Source organism: Aplysia californica, unplaced genomic scaffold (assembly GCF_000002075.1).
Source record: "Aplysia californica isolate F4 #8 unplaced genomic scaffold, AplCal3.0 scaffold00442, whole genome shotgun sequence".
Classification (NCBI taxonomy): Eukaryota; Metazoa; Mollusca; class Gastropoda; order Aplysiida; family Aplysiidae; genus Aplysia; species Aplysia californica.
This window is the reverse complement of record NW_004797712.1, coordinates 300,446-307,668: the sequence shown is the minus strand read 5'-3', so window position 1 is coordinate 307,668 and position 7,223 is coordinate 300,446.

Below are 7,223 nucleotides of genomic sequence, written 5' to 3'. Positions count from 1 at the left end.
TCTGTTTTGGTTTGGTTGTTTTGGGGTTTTTTGGTGTTTTTTTATAAAATGTAGCTTGAGGTCCATTTTCCTTACTTCACATAAAACAATAGACAAAGCTCAGTTGGGATCATTGATTGTAGGCTGCAAATGAAGTTCACTCGTATTTATACGATCGTCATAAATGTTGCATATTTTCTGGGTAGGGTGCACAATGTTTTCATCTGTTGCTTCTTGTGGCTCTTTAGTTTTCGTTCAGCAAACAGTCTTTCAGGACCAGAAACAGCCCACTTTACTTTACCCCAAAGGTCGCTGTGCATCGTCATTGTGTAAACAATCCTGACAATGTCTGTTATATTTACAGCGAAATCATCACATGTACTATGATGTACTGCACAAAGAAGTAAGATAACAAAATTGGTTTTTAAAAATCTGTCACCTTTATGTAATATAACCATGTTAGTGACCAAAACAAAAAGTGGGTCCCTCAGGTATGTTGCATTACCCGTATGTCACAAACCGTCACCCGTGGTCGCAAAAGAAAGGAACATCAATGCCCTTTGCAGTGCCATTGGCTTGGCGTGAATTAGGCAATCATTCAGATGATTGATACTTCAGTACTGTACAACCAGTTTAAAAAGGACTTAAAAGTAAAGTTAATTATCATGATATTCCATCTGCCCAACGTCTAGTAACCCACAGTGAAGATTTACCAATTTCTGTAGCGCCGGAAACAATTAATTACTGAATTGAAAGAAAGGGGGGAAAGATGTAAATGAAGAACAGACTGAAGCTTCAGCATCAAATAACCCTGATTTTCACTCAAAGTTTCTTGTTAGAATACACGTAAAATGAACTGAATGACCTTCTCAGCTCAGAGACTTAGAGCCGGTTGAACATAATACTTGCATATGTATCACGGAGGAAGGCTAATGATGACGACAGCAACCAAATTCCCTCGGGAGGGCTGCAGTCTGACCATAGCCTCCAAAAGAATGGAAGGAAATGTTTAAAAATGGGAACATGGAATGTGAGAACCCCATTGCAAAACAGGAAATTTAATTTAGAGAATATAGTGAAAGAAGAAGTGAGCTGGATACCGATATTTTAGGTATATCAGAAACGAGATGGACCAATGAAGATGAAATAAAGAAAAATGGCTTCATCTTCATATTCATACATTCCGGTGGTAGTCGAATCTACATGGAGTATGGAGTAGGAATATTACTAAAACAAAAGTTTGAGTAAGAGATTATGAGATATTGGCCAGTAAGCGAAAGAAACATGGTACTGAAAAAGCAGTCAGAACCATTAACCTAGCAATACTCCAGAAATGTGCCTTAACTTCCATATGCAAAGATGAAAAGGTTGAAGAATATTATGAAGAAATAGATAAAATCCTGGAAAAAGTAAAATCGAATGAAATTCTTTTTATAATGGGAGACCTGAATTGGGAAACGGACAATACCAAGACATCACTGGCAACTACGAATTAGGAGAACCTACCTAAAGAGGTGAAAGACTCCTACATTTTCGTTAGGAGAAGAATCAAAATTAAATGATAGCAAATACCTTCTTTCAACAACCAGCAAGAAGACTTTATACCTGGAAAAGGCCACGGTGAAGATGGCATAAACACAGAAATTCTGAGGCAGTAAATCAATTTGATATTGCTACTATGACACAGAGGGTGCGGTGGCGAAGCGGTTAGTGCGCTCGCCTCCGAAGGGGAAAGTCCGGGTTCGAGCCTCGGTTCGGACACAGATTTTTTCGCTCCCTCCTGTCCATCCAGCAGCAATGGATACCTGACTTCGAGTTGGGGAAATAAAGGCGGCGTGGAAAGGAACTGGCTACCGTACCACAATATTATGCCGAAGGTCCAGGAAGTTGTCTCACTTACAAGGCAATCCCCAATGTCCGGATCGGATGCGGGAACAACTTTACTACGACAGAACTTTTCAACGATATTTGTGACTCATGTCATATAGCTTGCCAGAAGAGCAACTGCAATCGTTTCCTACTACAATCCCCCAAAACAACTACAGACTTAACCATCGGTGGATAGAGGATCGAACAAGTATGATCAATTTCTGTATAACAGCACGGGCCGGGAATACAAGACAAGAAGATAAAGAAAAATGTAAGCAATTAATACGGAAAGCATGCAAAATTTCAACATCTACATTCCCCTACTTCAATGAATTTTACATTATAGCTTGCTCTAGAAAGATTAATTCCATATTTTTGGACAATAAACATCCATTGTTCCCTCAAATAAAAATATCAGTCTAAAGTAAAAGACCTAGGCTTGTGATCTGTAACAAAGTAAAGATACAGAAGGTCATTCTCCTCCATAGATCAAACTTCTTCCATTTTAATTATCTTGTTATAAGTATTCATATGACCTTAGAGCATGCATCAGAACACTGTTGAGTTACAATCAGAATACTGAGTACGTATACAGCTTAAAAATATTACGGTTAATATTAATTACTGTTCATTTATATTATGCATATGACTGCGAGCCAGTTTGTCGTGAATGCAAGCATACTGCGCGTGGGTGGGGGCTCTCGTGACCTAGAGGTTAAGGTGTTGGCCTCTCATTCAAAGGTCCCGGGTTCGAATCCGGGTAGCGCCCGAAAAATTTTCTTCTCTAAAATTGTCTCATTTCACCTCCTTTCCTCCTCTGTAGTAATGTTCTGTTGTCTGCTTTCATTTCCACTTTCTGCCCCCACCCCCTCACCTCCTTTGCCCCCTCCTGTGGGCTCCTGACTCTTTCTGCAGCATTTCTACTCCTACTCCTTGGCTCCTCCTAACTGCAGTCTTTCTGCCACACCCCTGATCTTTTGGTAGGAAAGATCAACACCTAGCCTTCTCGGACAAGGGCGAAAAATCTCGGAGTGCCCGTGTGCAAGTTGCGCACGTTAAAGATCCCTTGGTGGTCTAAAATCGATAAGAGTAGGCTTCGGTCGCCACCCGGGCAAAATTCAAAATGTCCTACCAACTGAAAATAGTAGGTGTGTCCCGCGCGCTCATATGACCTTATGCAGTTGCTAGCGCCGTAAAACACTTTACAAAAACAAACTGTATGTGTGTGTGTGTGTGTGTGTGTGTGTGTGTGTGTGTGTGTGTGTGCGCGCGCGGGGGGGGGGGGGGTACGTGGTGAAACACGAAACCAATGTGCCAGAATCTGGACAATAAAGATGTATCTTATAAACATAAAAACAGCAAAGGCAAAAACAAGATTCAGCCAAATGCACAAATTATACACACCCAGGAAATTATCTCTACCTTCCAGAAAGAAAATGGGGGAATGCTACTTCTTCCCCTTATTCCTATTATATTATGGCGCTGAGACCTGAACTGTAGCCAAAAAAATAAGAAAACAAAATAGCTACGGGTCAAGTAAGTATGGAGTGAGTGCTGGTTTTGAGTTCTTATTAATTCTTGCAAATAATTAAACTCGATTATCATGGAAACTAGACCTAAACGGAAAATTCCATCATCATTTTCGTGTTCGGACCCTTAAAATGCATAGTACATGTACGAAAGTGATGTTTGAGCCCAGGAGAAGAAACCTTTTTGAAAACATGTAGACCAGTGTTATCAGCACACCTTGGACCAGGACAGACCAGGACATTCTAGAGAGATGATGGTAGCAGAAACCATCAACATTTTTCAATAAAATCCACCCAAATTATTTTTGATGGACATAAAAGGTTTTGAAACGTTGCCCAATGGACGAGAAAAAATGTTGGTTCTTCCATTTTCTTATTTTGACAAGCGCCTGATCTCACCACGATGCCATACACAGAAAGACACACTTTAATTAAGATTGTAGGCGTACCAATAACTCTATATGCCCACAAGTTAACGAGCGCCCGACTGTACCGTGTCGGGACACATAATGTAGAAGTATAACAGTTGGGAACGCAGGTCATCAAGCCGATGCCCCAAAGACTAGCCAGAGGCTACAATTCTGAAGGAGGCTTTGTAGTGTTTATTTGGTATTAATTTTTACTGTTTTGTATCTGATTTTTTCTTCAGAAATAATTATGTTTTAAATGTATATATATATGTGTGTATATATATATATATATATATATATATATATATATATATATATATATATAAATATATATATATACATATACATATACATATACATATACATATATATTTACGCCCCCATAGACACAGTTTAGATCATTTATGAGGCAGGTTTCCGATCCTGTATGCCAGGGCCACCCCAGGCAGAGAGGGATACAACATCCCAACAGATAGACCGAAAAACTCGATAAACATTCTCTTACCACTCGCGAACCGAACTGGGGTCTCCTGCGTGCGACAGCACAGCGAAGCGCATAACCGCTACACCACCGATGTCAGACTTTCTTTCGTAAGACCTTTGATTTGAAACACAATTGTTTTGTGTGTTTTTTTGTTTTTTTGTTTGTTTGTTTGTTGTTGTTGTTGTTGGGGGGTTGTTGTTTTTTTGGTGTTTTTTGTGTGTGTGGGTTTTTTTTTGGTTTTTTTTTTTTGGGGGGGGGTACGACCTGGCGCTTTTGGTTAAACATGCCATTCTGAGATAAAATTAGTTCTAAAGGTATGCTCGTCTGTGTGTGCTTCTCACTATTTACTTTTACTTTCCAGCATTCTTTTCCAAGGTTTGTTGTCTTTTACAGAACAACCCAGCACAAAGAGAGGCTATGTGTAGTCTGTAGCTTGAATTGTAGATGACGTATACAAAAATGTTGAGAGACGCGCAAAGAAGGACCAGACTGACTCTCACTTCACTAAAGATAGTTGACGCGTACCAAAGTCTCTGTTTGTTCTGGTCGATGTAGCCGGCGTATATGAAAACAACACTGGGAAGATTGCATACGACAAACATGGCAGCCACGACCACCACTGACTGAACCGCCCTGAGCTCTTTGCCGGAGAGTTTATTGTCACTTGATTTAGAGTTCGAGTTGTCTTTTTTCATACCCAGGGCTGACTTAAATCTTGACGTCTGCTTAAGTTTGGCGGCAAGGATGAACAGGCTTACGATGACGATAACCTGGGAGATTGTGGGTTCTGCTACAAAATACAGGGGATTCATGACAGTCATTATTTTTACACGATTCGTTGAAGCCGACAGTACAAAGGTCATGTTTATGCTTGGGTAAAACACCTCTCGAAATGCCACCATCATGAACAATGGTACGTGCAAGGCAATGCCAGCAACTGTGAGCAGAAGCAGGGTTACCACTACTTTTTTACTATCAAAGATGAACTTGAATTTCAGCGGTAGAGCAACGCAGCAGCACTTCAAAATAGTGAGATAAACGGTGAAGAAAGCAGACATTTTGTAAGCCATATTGTAGCAATATAATAATTGGGACTTAGAAGTCATGTAAGGCACTGACCATAATCCTATTTCACCGTAAAACTCGAGGACCGCGTACACTGTAAAAAGAAGAGCAGTCAATAAATCAGAGAAAGCCAAAGCGAAAAGAGTAATAGATGTAGGGCTCTCTGATATACCCATACGTCTAAATATCTCCAGATTGCAGAGATTCGTGAGAATTCCAAACACGGCTATACCTAAATTAGTCTGTTTGATGACTTTCCTTATCAGCAAATAAGTGCTGTAAGCCATGAAGAATGACCTTACGCGAGGCTGTGCCACTGTGCAGTTTGATGCGCACGCGTAGGAATCTTGAATGGATGCCGTAGACGCCATTCATTAATTTTTGTGGTTATCTTTGCGCAACACAGGAGACCACGCACTTTGATAAGAGCGCTGTTGTCAACAATAATAAAGAGATTGTTCGGTATATCTTTTCAAGAGGTGTTCAACAGTGTTCGACACTATCTGGCATGCATTGTTATGGAAAGCAGCCTGTTTTATTGAAAAAGTAAGGAAACTACTTAAAGTTAAAGCAAGAAAATTTACACAATTACAATGTTTCATATTTCTAATTAGCACCTAGATCTAGGTGGAAATATAATAAGCTCACCATGTGTGTCAGTGTTCAGGAGTTCTTGGCGCTGTTCATACATTAATTAAAAACAAAACAAACAAAACTGTTAGCTGTAATTCACTGGGACTCCGTAACAGGACGGTTATTGAGTAATGCATCATCGATAATATGGAGGAAAACTCAGGCTTTCTCAAGAGAGTAAATGGCATAGTTATTAGTTTTAAACTCATTATTTTAAATTTACGCTAAGCAGTGCATTGATTTCTTACGTAACAGTAAACATTAGTCATTGTAATTACTCACACATGATGTTTGTGATCACCCACAGTTCGCAGTGCAATTTCTTTGTTTTGGTAAATGTTTTATGGCGCTCCCGACTGCATAAGGTCATATATTTTCGTTTTAGTAGAGTTTTTTCGGCGCTTGCAACTACACATAATATTATGGGACCATTAAAAAAATTCTAGAAATCATTGTTCCCAGGCTTTGGTCAACATAGAACCTTAAATTAACGAAAAACAATACAAGAGTGTTACATATTGTTTTGTATATGTATACCATTTTACTCACTGGATGAAACGTTTCAATCTTATCTCATACATCAAGAGACATGGGTGCTTTTGTAAGTAAAAATAGCATAAAAACGTACGTCGCTGTGATTTTTGTAAAACTTAAAATAAATAGTAAACTCATTTAATCGGGATGATGTTACTTCTACTTCTACCTTGTTTTTATAATAAAACTTTACATCCAATTTATAGAGAATGTTCTTTCCAGCCTAGTTGCTTAGTGCAGCTGACTGTAAGGGGTGTGGCAATGCATGTACACGGTAAATAGCTTTCCTCTCCGTTACCAACAGTAGTGTTTCGCTTCGCTGATGTCAGAATAGGAGATTCCTGGATCTCCCATTCAAAACAGATTTGGAGGGGAACTATGCAGAAGTATCCCCTCAGGGCGTGTCAAAATAACCGACAAGAGACAGTAAAGCTTTATTCCTTTCCGAAACCGTCACTTTTAGGTAGATTAAATTCCCACGAGTAAATATAATGGTCGTCATGAGGCAAGCTTTGATGGTATAAGCTCCATGACTTTTCAAACGTTTCCCCTTCCGTTACTTCCCACTCCGTTACCATACCTGGAAATGACAGAGCAGACACACTTGCCAAACGGGGATCTAGACAGGAACAACCCAACACTCCAACTTCATACAACACTGCAAAACAAATCATCAAAAGCAACAACAAACAAGATTGGATGAACAGATGGGCCCTGGGA